Source organism: Ranitomeya variabilis, chromosome 3, assembly GCF_051348905.1.
Source record: "Ranitomeya variabilis isolate aRanVar5 chromosome 3, aRanVar5.hap1, whole genome shotgun sequence".
Classification (NCBI taxonomy): Eukaryota; Metazoa; Chordata; class Amphibia; order Anura; family Dendrobatidae; genus Ranitomeya; species Ranitomeya variabilis.
Window position 1 is genome coordinate 236,238,102 of NC_135234.1, and position 21,152 is coordinate 236,259,253.

The following is a 21,152-nucleotide window of genomic DNA, read 5'->3' on the forward strand; positions in this document are numbered from 1 at the left end:
AGGATTGCCTTGGCTGCAATCTCACAACCCAGTCCTCGACTGGAGAGCTATGTCTGTGTTGAGCTGGGGATGTAAGGGGGCTCATGGGGATGTACCTGTGGTTTCCATTTCATCATCTATTCCCTCTGAAATTCCTGAGTTCCTGTCTGACTATCGTGACGTCTTTGAAGAATCCAAGCTTGGTTCGTTACCTCCGCACCGAGAGTGCAATTGTGCCATAGATTTAATCCCGGGTAGTAAATACCCAAAGGGTCGTTTATTTAATCTGTCTGTGCCTGAACACGCTGCTATGCGAGAATATATAAAGGAGTCCTTGGAAAAGGGACATATTCGTCCATCGTCATCTCCCTTAGGAGCCGGTTTTTTCTTTGTGTCAAAAAAAGACGGCTCTTTGAGACCATGTATTGATTATCGGCTTTTGAATAAAATCACTGTTAAATATCAATACCCATTGCCGTTGCTGACTGATTTGTTTGCTCGCATAAAGGGGGCCAAGTGGTTCTCTAAGATTGACCTTCGTGGGGCGTATAATTTGGTGCGAATCAGGCAGGGGGATGAGTGGAAAACCGCATTTAATACGCCCGAGGGCCACTTTGAGTATTTAGTGATGCCTTTTGGTCTTTCAAATGCTCCGTCAGTTTTCCAGTCCTTTATGCATGATATTTTTCGCGATTATTTGGATAAATTTATGATTGTGTATCTGGATGATATTCTGATTTTTTCGGATGACTGGGACTCTCATGTCCAGCAAGTCAGGAGGGTTTTTCAGGTTTTGCGGTCTAATTCTTTGTGTGTGAAGGGTTCTAAGTGTGTTTTTGGGGTACAGAGGATTTCCTTTTTGGGATATATTTTTTCCCCTCTTCCATTGAAATGGATCCTGTCAAGGTTCAAGCTATTTGTGATTGGACGCAGCCCTCTTCTCTTAAGAGTCTTCAGAAATTTTTGGGCTTTGCTAACTTTTATCGTCGATTTATTGCTGGTTTTTCGGATATTGCTAAGCCATTGACCGATTTGACTAAGAAGGGTGCTGATGTTGCTGATTGGTGCCCTGATGCTGTGGAGGCCTTTCGGGAGCTTAAGCGCCGTTTTTCCTCTGCCCCTGTGTTGCGTCAGCCTGATGTTGCTCTACCTTTTCAGGTTGAGGTCGACGCTTCTGAGATCGGAGCTGGGGCAGTGTTGTCGCAGAAAAGTTCTGACTGCTCCGTGATGAGGCCTTGTGCCTTCTTTTCCCGTAAATTTTCGCCCGCTGAGCGGAATTATGATGTTGGGAATCGGGAGCTTTTGGCCATGAAGTGGGCTTTTGAGGAGTGGCGCCATTGGCTTGAGGGGGCCAGACATCAGGTGGTGGTATTGACGGACCACAAAAATTTGATTTATCTTGAGACCGCCAGGCGCCTGAATCCTAGACAGGCGCGCTGGTCATTATTTTTCTCTCGGTTTAATTTTGTGGTGTCATACCTACCGGGTTCTAAGAATGTTAAGGCGGATGCCCTTTCTAGGAGTTTTGAGCCTGACTCGCCTGGTAACTCTGAGCCCACAGGTATCCTTAAGGATGGAGTGGTATTGTCAGCCGTTTCTCCAGACCTGCGGCGGGCCTTGCAGGAGTTTCAGGCGGATAGACCTGATCGTTGCCCACCTGATAAACTGTTTGTTCCTGATGATTGGACCAGTAGAGTAATCTCTGAGGTTCATTCTTCTGCGTTGGCAGGTCATCCTGGCATTTTTGGTACCAGGGATTTGGTGGCAAGGTCCTTCTGGTGGCCTTCCCTGTCACGAGATGTGCGAGGCTTTGTGCAGTCTTGTGACGTTTGTGCTCGGGCCAAGCCTTGTTGTTCTCGGGCTAGTGGATTATTGTTGCCCTTGCCTATTCCTAAGAGGCCTTGGACGCACATCTCGATGGATTTTATTTCAGATCTGCCTGTTTCTCAGAAGATGTCTGTCATCTGGGTGGTGTGTGACCGTTTCTCTAAGATGGTCCATTTGGTTCCTCTGCCCAAGTTGCCTTCTTCTTCCGAGTTGGTTCCTCTGTTTTTTCAAAATGTTGTTCGTTTGCATGGTATTCCTGAGAATATCGTTTCTGACAGAGGGACTCAATTCGTGTCTAGATTTTGGCGGGCATTCTGTGCTAGGATGGGCATAGATTTATCTTTTTCGTCCGCTTTCCATCCTCAGACGAATGGCCAGACCGAGCGGATTAATCAGACCCTGGAGACATATCTGAGGTGTTTTGTGTCTGCTGACCAAGATGATTGGGTTACTTTTTTGCCATTGGCGGAGTTCGCTCTCAATAATCGGGCCAGCTCTGCCACTTTGGTGTCCCCGTTTTTCTGTAATTCGGGGTTTCATCCTCGATTTTCCTCTGGTCAGGTGGAATCTTCGGATTGTCCTGGAGTGGATGCTGTGGTGGAGAGATTGCATCAGATCTGGGGGCAGGTGGTGGACAATTTGAGGTTGTCCCAGGAGAAGACTCAGCTTTTTGCCAACCGCCACCGTCGTGTTGGTCCTCGGCTTTGTGTTGGGGATTTGGTGTGGTTGTCTTCTCGTTTTGTCCCTATGAGGGTCTCTTCTCCTAAGTTTAAGCCTCGGTTCATCGGCCCGTATAAGATATTGGAGATTCTTAACCCTGTTTCCTTCCGTTTGGACCTCCCTGCATCCTTTTCTATTCATAACGTTTTTCATCGGTCATTATTGCGCAGGTATGAGGTACCGGTTGTGCCTTCCGTTGAGCCTCCTGCTCCGGTGTTGGTTGAGGGTGAGTTGGAGTACGTTGTGGAGAAAATCTTAGACTCTCGTGTTTCCAGACGGAGACTCCAGTATCTGGTCAAGTGGAAGGGATACGGCCAGGAGGATAATTCTTGGGTGAATGCATCTGATGTTCATGCCTCTGATCTGGTTCGTGCCTTTCATAGGGCCCATCCTGATCGCCCTGGTGGTTCTGGTGAGGGTTCGGTGCCCCCTCCTTGAGGGGGGGGGTACTGTTGTGAATTTGGATTCTGGGCTCCCCCGGTGGCTACTGGTGGAATTGAACTGGTGTCTTCATCTTCTCTGTTCACCTGTTCCCATCAAGATGTGGGAGTCGCTATATAACCTTGCTGCTTTGTTAGTTGCTTGCCGGTCAACAATGTTATCAGAAGCCTCTCTGTGCTTGTTCCTGCTCCTAGACAACTACTAGATAAGTTGGACTCTTGTCCATGTTTGTTTTTGCATTTTTGTTCCAGTTCACAGCTGTAGTTTCGTTACTGTGTCTGGAAAGCTCTTGTGAACAGGAATTGCCACTCTGGTGTTATGAGTTAATGCCAGAGTTTTAAAGTAATTTCTGGATGGTGTTTTGATAGGGTTTTTAGCTGACCATGAAAGTGTTCTTTCTGTCTTCTGCTATGTAGTAAGTGGACCTCAAATTTGCTAAACCTATTTTCATACTACGTTTTGTTATTTCATCTTAATTCACCGCCAATACATGTGGGGGGCCTCTGTCTCCTTTCGGGGTATTTCTCTAGAGGTGAGCTAGGACTTATTTTCCTCTGCTAGCATTATTTAGTCCTCCGGCTGGTGCTGGGCATCTAGAATCAACGTAGGCATGCTACCCGGCCACTGCTAGTTGTGTGTTAGGTTTAGTTCATGGTCAGCTCAGTTCCCATCTTCCAAGAGCTAGTTCCTATATATGCTGATGCTATGTTCTCTTGCCATTGAGATCATGACAGAGTTGTATGCCAAAATCATCAGTATTAAAACAATAAAAGACCTGACAAATTTCAGTTGGTGGATAATGAATCTATAATATATGAAAGTTTAATTGTAATCATTACATTATGGTAAATAATGAAATTTTACACTATATGCTAATTTTTTGAGAAGGACCTGTATATACACAGTTTGTGTACATGTAAGAAGGGAGCTAAAAAAAAGATCCATATTAGGTTAGTATGAAAAATTTTCTTCTTTCTTAAATGAAGAAGCACTAGCTTTTCACAGGCCATCCTGATTGGCAAGTGTAGCACTGGCTTATAAACTAGGAATGAGCAAATGTATCTGGAGCGCCCCCAGATGCAGGGCTGCAGGGTACTCGGTACCGGGCCTCTCTGTCTCAGTTCTAGGGTTGTCACGGTGGCTAGACCCGGTCCGTGACCCTGCTAAGGGGCGTCCAATGAAAGGTGTAGATGGTGGTGTGCTGTGCAGGTAGCAATAAATGACGAGGACACAGAGTTGCAGTCTCTTTACCTCTTTACTGAAAGCTTCAAGATCCTCAATCCAGAGTACGGTTAACAGGGCTGTCTGAGACCGGCCGGTCCGATGGCACCTCCAGAGTTCCCTTTGCAGGTGGAAATCAGTGCCTTCCTTCTGTGTGTTGTATTACTTCCCTGCTGAGCACCACGGGATAGTCCTCACAACTGTTGTGTCTGTTTCTGATGTTCTTTCCCACAACTTATATCTGTTCTGATGTTCTTCTCCGTCCCCCAGATGACATGGATAGGATGCACCCGTATGACGGGTAGGCCTGGAGTTCTTCCGGGACCCTAGTGACACCCCTCTCCCACAGTTGCCCCCTATGTCTGCTTAGGTGATTTAGGTGAGACAGCCAACCTATAATTAACTGTCCTGCCATTGGTTTGAAGTAATGCTTGGAGCCCAATACTTCCTCGGCGTTCCCGGCCACCGGCTACGCGCCTCAGTAGGATGTTGCCTCGATCTTACAGCACGACTCCTACTGGCTTTTATCTCCTTTTTGCCTTGATCTCGTTTCTCACTCTTCACAATAAACCTCGCTTCTTGTCCTTTCTTGAGATACCGCCGCAATGTAGTGCAGGCGCGGTTCCTTAACGTTCTTTCCTGTTCGCTAGGCCTCTGTCAGGATCCCACCCCTGACAGGGACCCCCCTGAATCTTCCCCCGCAACACCCTCTGCCACAGGATGTTGCCTGGTTCCAAACCAGTCAGCTTTCTGTCTAACTTTCTATCTAACCCCCAGTTTTACCAGATTGTGAGGAGTGGCCATATAGTGACATAGCGCCCTTAGCTCCCCCTGGAGGCCAGACTATGAAGTGTATTGGTGTCTGTGATACCTGGTCAGGTGAACTCCTTCAGTGCCATCAGACGTACCATTACTCCCCTTAGCGGCAGAGCATCAGTACTGCAACGACCAGGACTCTGGGGCGCTGCACTCCCCCCCGGTTAAATCCAGTACTCCTGGACTGGGAAGAAAACAACAATACATGTCAGCAAAAGACATACAAATTTTGAAATGCAGTAAACAAATAACAAGTGAAAGTAACAATGCTTCCCTTTATGGGAGGTGAGGACTCTTGAAAGTTACAAACATGTTTGTTTTTTTTGTTTTTTTAAATAACAGTCTATAAATAACTTCTATTACCCAGCCGGGTATTCTACTGAGTGCAAATTCTGAACAATAATTTAACATTGCCTTTAAGGACGTATAAGCTGGATCCACTAAAGGCCTATGATAAAACTTCTAAAATATAAATTAACTTTTCTTCATCTTTCTTTCCTAAGTGCAATATTTTCTTTTTACTCTCTGATTGTCTCATGCAGGACCGCCTGTCTGTCTGCCCAGGCCTACTGCCTCTTTTCTTAGTACAGGATCACTGAGCCATCTCTCTATGGCTCCTAAGAGGACTCACTCACTAACCCCTACGGGTTCACTGTCCTGTCCTCATTCTCTAACACATTATTAAACATTTTCTATAATTAACTAACTAACTACATATAACTTTTCTATGTAAAACATTATTTCTATTTATTCTCTTTCAAAGCGACATTGTGTCTTAAATACAACTAACGAACATTCCCTTTAAGAGGGAGCCAAGTCTCTTTGAGGTAGTGCAGCTACTCATGCTGCAAGTCCGTGTAGGCAGGAACTCCAATGCTGTTCCCAGGAACAGTTTCTTCGCAAAGAGTTCTCTTTGTTGTAAAACCAGTAGAGGGCACCCTTAAGAGGGTGCGAACTATTTACAAAACAGTTTGTGAATCATTCACCGTCCATGATTCGGTAGTCTTTAAAACAGTGATGAACCAAACAAAAAGGCAAAATAGGGATTCCGAGTCAACTAAGGGATCCCTTTAAGAGATAACCCTGATCCGGTTATAGCAGCAGAAAAACACAAAAGATGAACAGTTAACTATTCACAATTGACAAAGCATTACTGCTTACTCATGTTCTGGCTGATCCGGAGGTGGCCTCCTTCCGGGCCTCACCTGGCAAACGGCCCGTGGTGGTGTAGAAAGGCCCGGTCCTCGTCTAGGCAGCGGCAGCACTCCTCTTTGGGCCACCCTCCTCAATGGAGAGCGGCCATGTCCCATGGATACATGGTGGGTCAGGATTTCCTGGGGTTCCGTGGGGACAGGTTCCGCTACCTTTTCCGCAGGGGATTCGTCCTCTGATGTTCCGGCAGCAGCCTGGAGAGCGACACACCGCTGAATGCCCCGAGCCATCCAGCCGACCTCCCTCCTCCACCGGGTATAGGTCACTGCATCTCCGGGCTCCAAATCGCAGTCTTTGTCATATCTTCCACCGCAGGGCTCCACTTCCTTCCGGTCAACACGGACCTGCAGCGGCTCTCCAATTTCTTGAATGACTCCCCTTCCTTCCCGAGGGTTAAAGAATACCACCACACCCCAGTGCGACGGTGGGACCGCCTCAGCACCCATCAGGTCGATCTGGACCGCAGGTTGGGGTCTATTTCTCCACGCCGTCATCAGGCGCCGCAGGTGTTATGCCTCCGGCAGGATCCTCAGGCCCTGTGCCTGCGGCTCACACTCTGCCACGGCCGGGATGGAGGAAGCGGGGGACACCGGAGATAGGCGGACCTCCATGGGCTGGCCCAGCCGAGAGATCACACGATCGTCGGCCTCCCGGCGGCGCGCTACCCGCCGGGCCTCAGCTGCAGCCACACACTCCTCGGATGGCGGCCAGTTGGGTCTGCCCAGTGGTAACTCCGTAAGGGCCAGTCCCTGCAACGATGGCGAATCTGGGGCTGTGACGGGTAATGCAGCCTCACGCTGGATCGGGTCGTACCCATGCGGTGCTTCCGACGTCGCCATCTTTGCCTCCTCTTCGGTGTCCTCTTCCCGCGCTCTCTTTCGTGGGCGGCCCCGTCTCCATGGTCTCCACCCTCCAAAGAGGATAAGAAGGCGGACCCCAGCCGCTGACGGACACGTCCTCAGGATACAGAAGTGTTTAGATTGGGCGGCCATTGTCTTTCGCGCTCTTCAGCTTGTCTACGCCTACTTCCATGCCCTTCTTCTTCTCCTGCGCTCTCCTTAGCGCTGTAATGGCGGCGGTTTTGGCGGGAGTTTCTGGCGCAAGCGGCAATACACAGTCTTTGCAACAAGTCACAGTCCAAGCACAATAAATCACAGTTCCAAGGCACACATGACCTGATTCTTCAGGCTTAAGTAGATCCTGTTCGTGACGCCAAGTTTGGAGCGCCCCCAGATGCAGGGCCGCAGGGTACTCGGTACCGGGCCTCTCTGTCTCAGTTCTGGGGTTGTCACGGTGGCTAGACCCGGTCCGTGACCCTGCTAAGGGGCGTCCAATGAAAGGTGTAGATGGTGGTGTGCGGTGCAGGTAGCAATAAATGACGAGGACACAGAGTTGCAGTCTCTTTACCTCTTTACTGAAGGCTTCAAGATCCTCAATCCAGAGTACGGTTAACAGGGCTGTCTGAGACCGGCCGGTCCGATGGCACCTCCAGAGTTCCCTTTGCAGGTGGAAATCTGTGCCTTCCTTCTAGTGCCTGTGTGTTGTAGTACTTCCCTGCTGAGCACCACGGGATAGTCCTCACAACTGTTGTGTCTGTTCCTGATGTTCTTTCTCACAACTTATGTCTATTCTGATGTTCTTCTCCGTCCCCCAGATGATATGGATAGGACGCACCCGTATGATGGGTAGGCCTGGAGTTCTTCCGGGACCCTAGTGACGCCCCTCTCCTACAGTTGCCCCCTATGTCTGCTTAGGTGATTTAGGTGAGACAGCCAACCTATAATTAACTGTCCTGCCATTGGTTTGAAGTAATGCTTGGAGCCCAATACTTCCTCGGCGTTCCCGGCCACCGGCTACGCGCCTCAGTAGGATGTTGCCTCGATCTTACAGCACGACTCCTACTGGCTTTTATCCCCTTTTTGCTTTGATCTCGTTTCTCACTCTTCACAATAAACCTCGCTTCTTGTCCTTTCTTGAGATACCGCCGCAATGTAGTGCAGGCGCGGTTCCTTAACATTCTTTCCTGTTCGCTAGGCCTCTGTCAGGATCCCACCCCTGACAGGGACCCCCCTGAATCTTCCCCCGCAACACCCTCTGCCACAGGATGTTGCCTGGTTCCAACCCAGTCAGCTTTCTGTCTAACTTTCTATCTAACCCCCAGTTTTACCAGATTGTGAGGAGTGGCCTAATACATAGCACCCTTAGCTCCCCCTGGAGGCCAGACTATGAAGTGTATTGGTGTCTGTGATACCTGGTCAGGTGAACTCCTTCAGTGCCATCAGACGTACCATTACTCCCCTTAGCGGCGGAGCATCAGTACTGCAACGACCAGGACTCTGGGGCGCTGCATATCCATTTTGGGGGATTCACAACAAGTTATGTATCCTCAAAATGACTAAACAATTACAATGGCTTTTATTGAGCAATCCAAAAATTATCCCCTTTCTCATAGGCTAGCTAGCTGTTTGCAAAGTGAAGAAGCAGGGTTTCTAAACAATTTTACATGCAAAAAAATAGCCCTTATTATGAAAGCTGTTTCATGTTTGTGTACTCTGAAGAGAGTATATTTCTTAGCAGCAATACAGTATAAATATGTAGATGGTGTGGCAGTGGCAGCAGTACAGTACAGCCACAGAGTAGAAAAAAATGCCGGGAGCGGGTATGGAGATGTCTATCAATATAGGGCCAGCAACACGAAGCAACAGAATAATATAGAACTATAAAACACAGTGGACAGCCAGGAAATGTATGGCTGTACAGTGGCAGCAACAGAAGCTGCAGGTTAAAGAGTTATAACAGGGCATATAAAGAGATGTCTAGCAGTGTAGGGCCAGCAACATCAAGTAGCAGTATAATACAGCACTGTTAAATACAGTGGATAGCCAGGAAATATGTGGCTGGTGTTTCTATGCAGTGGTAGCAACAGAAGCGGTATGGTAGATCATTAAGATAGAGGAGGTAAGGAAATGTCTGGCTGCTGAAGTACAGATAACATGATTCTGACCATGGACAATCGGCATTGTTGGTGGCTGCAGAATTATGTAGAAGACCGTTTTTGGACAGGCAGGCGTATGGTACATTGGTGCTGATCCAAACCTGATTCATTTTGACAAATATTAGGCTTCCCCACCTGTTGAGGATAACCTGGTCTGCTTGGATGTTACAAAGCCACTAAGGCTTCTTTAACACTTCAGTTGTTTGGCGTCAGTCACTTCCGACATAGTGACGGATCGACGGATCCGTCACAATTGTTGAGAGAACGGTTCCAACGGATCCGTTTTTTTGACGGATCCATTACTTGGGGGTTGTCTGGGAAAAGTATATACTTTTTGGAGCACGCGCAATTGAAAAAGCGGATTGGGGCGACGGATCCGCTGAAATGACGGTCGCGACGGATCCGTCGCCCATAGGCGGCCATTCTATGGAATGACGGACGCGACGGATCCGCCCCGAACCGCCATTTCAGCGTTGACAAAAAACGTTTCAATGTCCGTCTATGTCTCGACAACGTCCGCCAAATTTCGACGGATCCGTCGCATGACGGATGGAACGGACGACCATCCGTCGCAATCCGTCGCCAATGCAAGTCTATGGGAAAATAACGGATCCGCCAAAAAAAAAATGACGGATCCGTTATTTGAGGAAACTGGCGGTTTTAGACTGACGCCAAACAACTGAAGTGTGAAAGAGGCCTAACGAACTGAATCCCTTCTAAGAGCACATTGAAGCTGGACATGACTGTGCGTACATAAAAAAACTGGACCACTTCACCTGCTAAAAAAAACATTAATAATTAAAAAAAATTGAGAATTTTCTTAAAGAAAATTGCATTTATAGAATTTCAAGAATTTTTGACTGACAATTTACAACAATTTTACCCTTTGTGCCTTGCATGGCACCAGGCTTTGAACTGGTTAACAGTTATAACTACAGAGAGAAGAAGGCAGGTAGTTCTTAGCCTTTCTTATCTTGTGGGTCAGTTTGCTTTCTGGAAGAAAAACATCATGAGTAAAGGTACTGTGTGCACCAGAAATGCCTAGCTGTTCCTACCTGTGGACTATTGATGCAGGTGAAGCTTTTGTAATTAGAGATGAGTGGACTTGTGAAAGTTCTGGTCTGGCAGATTCGTACAAACTTGAGAAAAAAGTTTGGTTTGGGTACCAGTATTTGACCATGGACCTGAACCCCTTAGGCTAGGTTCACATTGCGTTAGGGCAATCCATTTAGCGCTAGCGGATTGCGCTAACGCAATGTATTTGTAGGGGCTGCGTTTAGGGGTCACGCTAACGTCCCCGCTCTCGCAGATCCCCGATCTGCGAGAGCGGGGAATGGACCTCTGGCGCGCCGCGGACGCTGCAAGCATCGTCCGAGGCGCGCCACAAAAGAACGGAACACCGCTAGCGCGAGCCGAATAAGGCACGCGCTAGCGATGCGCTTCAGGCTGAAACAACATTGCTGTCAATGGGTGCGCTAACGGACCTGTTGCATGGCGTTAATTGCGACATTTTCGCCGTGCAACGCTGTCCGTTAGCGATCACCCACTAACGCAATGTGAACCTAGCCTAAGAAGTCAGTGGGTACCCGAACTTTGGTGCTGTAAAATGGCTGTAGTAAGGGCTAAGGGGCTGCAAAAGGAAGCAAAATTTGCTTAAGAACAGGAGAATTGCCCTGCAAACAAATATGAATAGGAAAATGACTTAAAATAAAATAATAATAATAATAATCTTGAACCAGGAGGCGAAGGTCCAAGTGAAGGAGTGGAGCAATGCAATATTTGTTTATTTTACTGTATTTCTTAATAAATAAATGAATAAAAACAATGTGCGGTCCTCACTATTTTTAATAACCAGCCAAGGGAAAGCAAAGCATACAACTGTGGACTAGTATTATTATTCTAGGAAGGGGCCAATGTCCTTAAAGGTTCCAGCCTTAATAACATTTCACAGATGTCTGCGTAGCTTTTACTGGTTATTAAAGGGGGACCCCCCAAAAAATGTGGGGTCCTACATATTTTTAATAACCATAAAGGCTAAACAGACAGATGCAGGCTGGAAGCTCAACTCAAATGCCACCCATGTCACATGACCGCGTGTTGCCTATGGGTTGGCATGAAATAGCAGATGGCCAGTGGTCATAGCAGATGAGCATTTTAGCTACACATAGCAATGCTATATGTAGCACAGGCAATTGAATGATTGCAGTTTCTAGTCTCCCATGGAGTCTATTGAAGCCAGTCAAAAGAAAAAAAAAATAATAAAAAAAAAATATAAAAGTTTAAATCGTCCCATTCAAAATAAAACAATTTTTAAAAAAATACACATATTTGGTATTGCCATGTTCTGAATCGCCTGATCTATACATATAGAAAAATAATTAATCTGATCGGTAAACAGCGTAAAAAAAATCTAAGCGCCAGATTTACGGTTTAATGATCGGCGAAACATGGCATTAAAATGCAATAACGCACAATTAGAAGTTTGCATCAACACCAAAAGAGTTTGAATAACATTTTCAGCTTGGCGCACAAAAAATAAGCCCTCATCCAGCCCTAGATCATGAAAAATGGAGATGCTACGAGTCTCAGAAAATGCAGCCTTTTTTTTTTTCAAAAATGTAATTTTTTCTTTCACCACTTAAATACAAAAAAACTATACATGTTTGGTATATACGAACTTGTAATGACCTGGAGAATTATAATGACAGGTAAATTTTAGCATTTAGTGAACATGGTGAAAAAAAAAAACAATTGCAGAATTGCACTCTTTTTGCAATTTCACCGCACTTTAAAGTTTCTTACAGTTTCCTGATACACTATGAAGTAAAACCTATGGTGTCGTTCAAAAGTATAATTTTTCTGGCTAAAAATAAGCCCTCACATAGCCATATTAATGGAAAAATAAAAAAGGTATGGCTCTTGGAATAAGGGGAGCAAAAAACGAAAACTCTAAATTGTAAAAACCCAAGGTGGTGAAGCTTTGGCTTTGATGGTTATTAAAAATAGGGGGTACTTCACATCATTTTTGAAGGTCCCCCTTGAACTTGTGTTTGCTTGTTGTTCTCAGTGTGATAGCAGTGGCACCTCCCCTCATCTATGACTAATGCCAACCTTTTTCTTTGTGTTCTTGAGAACTTGTCTTTTGATGAGCTGTAATTTTTATTTGCATTCCATCATTTTGAATACATTTTATTGTATTTTTGAGGGAGGCACAGATTTTGAAAAAGAGGTACCGTAATTCTGCTATTTTCATAATTTTTCATTATGAAATTTACTATATAAGTTACCGTATTTTTCGGACTATAAGACGCAGAATAAAAGATTTTTTTATAAGATGGGGGTCCGTCTTATTGTCCGAATTTACAGTATCTTACCTGAAGGCTGGCGGTGGCAGAGCAGGGTCACAGGAGGCATGGTGTCGGCAGAGGTGCGGTGATGTGGTGGGCGATATGGCGTGCACCTGAGCAGGGTCCCTTCCTGTTTAGGTGGGCAACGCCACGGCCTGGTGTCCATGGGGGGGTTGCAGCAGTGCTGTGGCGGTGGCAGAGATGCGGGGATACCACTCACTGTGCCTCATCATCACTGCACCTCTGCCGCCACCGCACCCCTGCCGCCACGACACCACTGCCGGTAAGCCTGCACCCCCCATTTTCCTCACATTTTTTGGGGGGGAAAAGTGCATCTTATAGTGCAAAAAATACAGTAATTAATTTTATATTTTGACGGCTCAGAATTTTAATGGACACACCTGTACCAAATCGGATCTTTTTTTTTTTCTTTTTTCAGATGTGAGAAAATTTGGGTTATTTAACCCCTTAGTGACAGAGCCAATTTGGTACTTAATGACCGGGCCAATTTTTACAATTCTGACCACTGTCACTTTATGAGGTTATAACTCTGGAACGCTTTAACGGATCCCGCTGATTCTGAGTTTGTTTTTTTGTGACATATTGTACTTCATATTAGTGGTAACATTTCTTCGATATTACTTGCGATTATTTATGAAAATATGGAAATATGGTGAAAATTTTTAAAATTTTGCAATTTTCAAACTTTGAATTTTTATGCCCTTAAATCAGAGAGATATGTCACATAAAATAGTTATTAAATAACATTTCCCACATGTCTACTTTACATCAGCACAATTTTGGAAACAAAATTTTTTTTTGTTAGGGAGTTATAAGGGTTAAAAGTTGACCAGCAATTTCTCATTTTAACAACACCATTTCTTTTTAGGGACCACATCACATTTGAAGTCATTTTGAGGGGTCTATATGATAGAAAATAACCAAGTGTGACACCATTCTAAAATCTGCACCCCTCAAGGTGCTCAAAACCACATTCAAGAAGTTTATTAACCCTTTACGTGCTTCACAGGAACTGACACAATGTGGAAAAAATGAACATTTAACTTTTTTTGCAAACATTTTAATTCAGAACCTTATTTTTTTATTTTCACAAGTGTAAAAACAGAAATTTAACCATAAATGTTATTGTGCAATTTCTCCTGAATACGCCGATACCCCATATGTGGGGATAAACCACTGTTTGGGCGCACCGCAGAGCTTGGAAGAGAAGTGACACCATTTTGGAAACTAGACCCTTTAAGGAACTTAACTAGATGAGTGGTGAGCACTTTAAACCCCCAAGTGCTTCACAGAAGTTTATAAAGTAGAGCCGTGAAAATAAAAAATTGCATTTTTTCTACAAAAATTATCTTTTTGCCCCCAAATTTTTATTTTCACAAGGGTAACAGGAGAAATTAGACCACAAAAGTTGTTGTGCAATTTCTCCTGAGTACGTCAATACCCCATATGTGGGGGTAAACCACTGTTTGGGCGCACTGCCAAGCTTGGAAGAGAAGATGTGCCATTTTACTTTTTCAATGTAGAATTGGCTGGAATTGAGATCGGACGCCATGTCGCGTTTGGAGAGCCCCTGATGTGCCTAAACAGTGGAAACCCCCCACAAATGACACCATTGTGGAAACTAGACCCCTTAAGGAACTTATCTAGATGTGTGGTGAGCACTTTAAACCCCCAGGTGCTTCACGGAAGTTTATAACAAAGAGCCGTGAAAATAAAAAATCGCATTTTTTCTACAAAAATGATTTTTTTTGCCCCAAAATTTTCATTTTGACAAGGATAACAGGAGAAATTAGACCCCAAACTTTGTTGTGCAATTTCTCCTGAGTACGTCGATACCCCACATGTGGGGATAAACCACTGTTTGGGCGCACCGCAGAGCTTGGAAGAGAAGGAGTGCCGTTTTACTTTTTCAATGTAGAATTGGCTGGAATTGAGATCGGACACCATGTCGCGTTTGGAGAGCCCCTGATGTGCCTAAACAGTACAAACTCCCCACAATTGACCCCATTTTGGAAACTAGACCCTTTAAGGAACTTATCTAGATGTGTGGTGAGCACTTTAAACCCCCAAGTGCTTCAAAGAAATTTATAACGTAGAGCCGTGAAAATATAAAATCCTTTTATTTCCCTCAAAAATGTTTTTTAGCTTGCAATTTTTTATTTTCTCAAGGGTAACAGGAGACATTGGACCCCAAAATCTGTTGACCAGTTTGTCCTGAGTATGCTGATACCCCATATGTGGGGGGGGCACTGTTTGGGTACCCATCAGGGCTCGGAAGGGAAGGAGCGCCACTTGGAATGCAGACTTTGATGGGATGGTCTGAGAATGTCATGTTGCATTTGCAGAGCTCCTGATGTACCTAAACAGTAGAAACCCCCCACAAGTGACCCCATTTTGGAAACTAGACCCCCCAAAGAGCTTATCTAGATATGTGGTGAGCACTATGAACCCCCAACTGCTTCACAAAAGTTTATGATGTAGAGCCATGAAAATAAAAAAAATCATATTTTTTCCACAAAAATGATCTTTTCACCACCAAATTTTTACTTTCACAAGGGTAACAAGAGAAATTGGACCCCAAAATTTATTGTGCAATTTATGCTGAGTAGGTTGATACCCGATATGTGGGGGATAAACCACTGTTTGGGCGCATGGCAGAGCTCGGAAGGGAAGGAGCACCGTTTTGGAATGCAGACTTTGATAGAATGGTCTGCGGGCGTTATGTTACGTTTGCAGAGCCCCTGATGTACCTAAACAGTTGAACCCCCCCACAAGTGACCCCATTTTGGAAACTAGACCCCCCAAGGAACTTATCTAGATGTGTTGTGAGAACTTTGAATGCCCAAGTGCTTCACAGAAGGTTATAATGCAGAGTCGTGAAAATAAAAAAAAAATATTTTTTCCACAAAAAAAAGTTTTTTTTAGCCCCAAATTTTTATTTTCACAAGGGTAACAAAGAGAAATTGGACCCCAAAAGTTGTTGTCCAATTTGTCCTGAGTACACTGATACCCCATATGTGGGGGGGGGACCACTGTTTGGGCGCATGGCTGAGCTCGGAAGGGAAGGAGCGCCGTTTTGGAATGCAGACTTTGATAGAATGGTCTGCGGGCGTTATGTTGCATTTGCAGAGCGCCTGATGTACCTAAACAGTAGAAACCCCCCATAAGTGACCCCATTTTGGAAACTAGACCCCCCAAGGAACTTATCTAGATATGTGGTGAGAACTTTGAATGCCCAAGTGCTTCACAGAAGTTTATAATGCAAAATCGTGAAAATAAAAAATATTTTTTTTTCCACAAAAAAGAATTTTAGCCCCCAAGTTTTTATTTTCACAAGGGTAACAGGAGAAATTGGTCCCCAAAAGTTGTTGTCCAATTTATTCCGAGTACGCTGATGCCCCATATGTGGGGGTAAACCACTGTTTGGGCTCACGGCAGAGCTCAGAAGGGAGGGAGCACCATTTGACTTTTTGAGCACAAAATTGGCTGTGGCGTTTAGAGACCCCCCTGATGTATCTAAACAGTGGAAACCCCCCAATTCTAACTCCAACCCTAACCCCAACACACCCCTAACCCTAATCCCAACCCGATCCATAATCCTAATCACAACCCTAACCCCCAAAACACCCCTAACCCTAATCCCAAAGCTAACCATAACCCTAATCAAAACCCTAAACCGAACACACCCCTAATCCTAATCTCAACCCTAACCTCAAAACCTAACCATAATCCCAATATACCCTTATCCCTAATCCCAACCCTAGCCTTAACCCTAATCCCAAACCTAACCCTAATCCCAAATGTAACCCTAATGCCAACCCTAATCCAAACCCTAATCCCAACTCTAACCCTAACTTTAGCCCCAACCCTAGCTCTAACCCTAACTTTAGCCCAAACCCTAACTTTAGCCCTAAACCTAGCTCCAACCCTAACCCTAACTTTAGCCCCAACCCTAACCCTAGCTCCAACCCTAATCCTAGCTCTAACCCTAACCGTAGCCCTAACCCTAACCCAAGCCCTATCCCTAGCCCTAACCCTAAGGCTATGTGCACACGTTGCGGATTTTGCTGCGGATCTGCAGCGTTTCCGCAGCTGCGGGTCCGCAGCAGTTTCCCATGAGTTTACAGTACAATGTAAACCTATGGGAAACATAAAACGCTGTGCCCATGCTGCGGAAAAAAACACGCGGAAACGCAGCGGTTTACATTCCGCAGCATGTCAATTCTTTCTGCGGATTCCGCAGCGGTTTTACACCTGCTCCATAATAGAAAACCGCAGGTGTAAAACCGCAGGGGAATCCGCACAAAAACCGCGGTACATCCGCGATAAATCCGCAGGAAAAACGCAGCGTTTTGGCCCTGCGGATTTATCAAACCCACTGCGGAAAAATCAGCAGAGAACCATTCTACGTGTGCACATATCCTAACCCTACCCCTAACCCTACCCCTAACCCTAATTGGAAAATAGAAAATCATACATTTTTTTAATTTTATTATTTTTTCTTACTAAGGGGATGATAAAGGGGGGGTATTTACTATTTTTTTTATTTTAATCACTGTGATAGGATCTCACAGTGACCAAAATAATACAAGTGGAAGAATCTTCCATTGCCAATCGGCAGATCATGGTGGGCGCACTGCGCATGCGCCCGCCATTTTCTTACCGGAGCAAGAAGCCGGCGGCCAGCAGAAGAAGCAGGAGGACCCAGGGACACCGGTAAGTATAACAGGGTCCCCGAACCCCCCTATTTCTCTGTCCTCTGATGTGCGATCACATCAGAGGATAGAGAATTTTTTTGCGGTCGCCGGTAAACAGTTAAATACCGGCGATCGCAAAGCAGGGGTCGGTAAAAACCGACCCCGATCATGTTCAGCCGATTATGGCAGCCGAGACCCCAGAGATCTTCCGGGTGCCGGGCGGCAGGCGCACTGCGCATGCGTCCGCCATTTTTTCCCCGGAAAAAGATGGCGGCGCCCATCGGGAGCCACGAGGAGCACCGGGGGAGATAGGTGAGTATTGGGGGGCGATCGGGGGCGATCGGGGACCCCATTTCTCTGTCCTCCGATGTGCGATCACATCGGAGGACAGAGAAATTAAATGGCAAATCGCGTTTTTTTTTTTGTTGCGACCGGCGATCGCAACTCGGGGGTCGGTAAAAACCCCCCGAATCATGTTCTCTGGGGTCTCGGCTACCCTCGGCAACCGAGACCCCAGAGAAAATTCGACTCTGGGGGGCGCTATTCACTTTTTCCACAGCCTTTAACAGCAGTTAATTAACGGCGCTCTGGTTTAAGTACCCTTAGCGGCCGCCGTTAAAAGGCGTATCGGCGGTCGTTAAGGGGTTAAAGGAAATCTGTGAGCCGGTTTTTGTTATGTAAGCTGAAGACAGCATGAGGTAGGGATTAAAACACAGGTTTCAGTGATGTCTCTTTTATCAAGCTCCTGCTTTTTTTTTGCTTAGTGATTATTTAGCACCAGTAGCTTATCATTGCTGTGACTATCTGGTCATGTGAGCCTTCGTCCAACATGCCCCCTCCTATAATAGGCAGTTCACTGTCTATGGACATTGTATACAAAGAGCCTGGTGTGGGTGGGGACAGCTTTCTCAGCTCTACTTCATTCTAAATCTAAAAACTCTGATTGTGTGAGAATGGATGCGCCCAATAATCTAAGTGACACATCGATGGATTCATCTTCTCTTGGCCTACATCAGGCTGCTTTCAGACGAGGTAGCAAAAACCTGCCGTCAGATTCCCTTAAATTTTTTTTCTATTTTTACATTTTTTTTGTTTTTATTACTATTCACCTGTTTTTTAGGCACCCCAGGGGGCGTCAACCTGCAGTTATTTGCTTGTTTGTTCTGTAGTGCTATATACTGCATCACCTTAATGTTACATTCTACAGTAAAAAAAGGTGATCTCTTACAATAAGCTTTTGTTATAGAAGGGCTAATAGTTTGCCTTTAAGTGCCTTTTGCCTTTAATTGCTAGAATTACTAGAATCTGTTGACTCAGTAGTCTGATGGTCTCCTTTCAAGGAGACTATACTTCTTATCATGTATGCTTTCAATAGTCAGCCACAACATGTTCTGAGTTATGGTAAATAAAGTATGACCCCGGGTGATGGTGGGGGCTACATGAGTTACATTGAAATGCATTTGTTGTAAATGGCATAAAACATTGCTTTGGCTTTTAATATATCAGATAAAAGTGACTTGCTCACAGGATATGTGTGAGGTGTCTTTTTGTCTCCAAGCGCGCTTGTAAAATGACTGGCGTAACTACTTGATTTGGGTCTCACTGGTGATCTGTCAGCTGACATTGGGTCAGAATGAAAACAGCTACGACAGTTTGGCACCCAACGTGGGGCCGTGGCAACCAGCCTTATTCGGAATCCGTATGTGGGAGCTTCCTGAGAGATTGGACATGCAAACACAGCTGCAGCAAGGTGAGAAATGTTATTCTTACAATTTGGTTTGCAATTGCAATCTCTCTTCTGGATCTGTCCATACCTCTGGGTAAAAGGCTGCCAACACGGTTTAAAGAATCCACATCACCAGTGAGTTTTGTGTTTTGTCTGTTTATGTCCGTATGAGAGTTGAATAATAGAGTAATAAGATGATAATTGTTATCTGTATTAATTATCAATATCCTAATTGGTTATGTATTTGTTTAGTGTGTGTGTAATACAAGAGCTGGGATAGGCTCTGTGCAGTGTTGTTATTTTGGTCATTTTGGATTGGCAGTACATTATATGAAGCTGTATTTTGTATAAGGCCGTGGTTTTTGTTGTTGGCCTTAAAGTGCTTTCAGAGTGTCAGTGGACACTGCTGCAGTTTTATTTATATAGAGTTATGTTAATTCCAAAGTGCAAAATAGGCAGGCTGTATGTATGTATGTATGTCTATGAGAAGCTCTGAATGAGATGAGAGGTGAGTAAATGAGTATCAGGGATAAATAGATGAATCCCTGATTGATGAGGGGTTCCGTTAGGTGTGGTCCTCTGTATGTGACAGAAGACATTATTCAACTCAGTTTGAGCTGAATTAGGTGGAGTGATTGAGATAAGGGATTTTCGTCTTGTAAAATCAACTAAAAAGTGAAAGGAAAAGAAAAAAAACAATCCCTGAATGAGCACGTATGAATTAGTGATCACATAAGTATCATTACTTATCTAACTGTTGTTGAAGGTCCAGGATGAATGAGTTGTGGATATTTTTAATGTACATTTAATTACATCTGAGATTCAGTGAAACCTGTGTTATATATGGTTTGACATTGGATAGGTTTCTATATGTGTTTTGACCAGACGCGGTCAGAATCAGCTTATTCAAGTTGTGCAGTGATTTGCCTGTATAGAGTCCCTTTAATTCCGAGAGGATGAATGTTTGAATGTTTTGTAGAGATTAAGTCTGAAAACTGCTGCATTCTGTTTCTGTGTGTGTGAGGCACCAAGCTCTTATCTCTGTGCTGTGGGCCAGAGGAAGGGGGGGCATGTAGCTGCATTCTAAGTTTCTCTGTCCTTGGTTTAGTACACGCCTAGAGATTTGTGTTTAAACAATAGTACAATATTGTAAGTTGGAAATTGAAAGTGAAAAAGAACTGTGCCTATTTTAGAGGAAAACTTGTAAGTGATTGAAAAGATTGGTAAAAGATTCACCTGCTTCAAGTTGAGTGATTGATATAGAAAATTGAGGATCAACAGAGGAGGTAGCCAACTGCACGGCTGATGTAGTGTACGGAGTTACCTGCTACAGTCAGTCTACGGCATTAGGTGGTGTAACCTTGCCGTCCATGGAGCTGTGCTAGCCAGCTGATCTACCGAGTGGTAGGTGGTGTAACCTGCTTGGTAAAATCCTTTAAGTCCACCGAGTGGTAGGTGGTGTAACCTGCTCGGTGTTGTTGAGCGGATAAGTTGAAGCCATGGGCAACTTATTCTGTGTGCAGTCAGGGCCCCCAATGGGATCCAAAACCGCTGTACAGATTGAAAAAGGAAGCAGTGAAAGATGTGAGAACCGAGATTGAAAAAGGCAAAAATGCCAGTGAGTGGATGTTTGGATGTTCAAAAAGGCACAGACAAAGGAGGAAAATAGCAAGTGAATAAATGGCGTCTGAAAGAGTGCAGCAGGACGGAAGTAAGGTGTATTATGAATGTTTTGATGCTTAAAAGTCCGACTATGACTGACACATTACTGCTACGGTTATACCTTTGTATAACCAGAGACCCAGACAAGACAGATCGACTTGTAAACACTGTGGTCAGACAAACCCAGACTGGAGAAATACTTGTATGATCTGTGCTGCAACCTGACCTAAGAGAATTGCACTGAATCCTGTCCAGACAAGATCACATGTAGTGACATAAGAAGCTGACACAGGATTGTGGTTGGTGGATAGTGGGGACATTAACTTTTGGGAGTAAGCTGACAGTAATCCTTTTGGGAAGGAGCTGTAGACCAGCATGTCATGTCACCCCCAACCGGTCATCTAGTCACCCCCACCACCAGAGAACCAACCACATCAGGTAGGGTAAAACAGATACAGGAGTATTATCCCTGGAGGCCCTCTGACTAG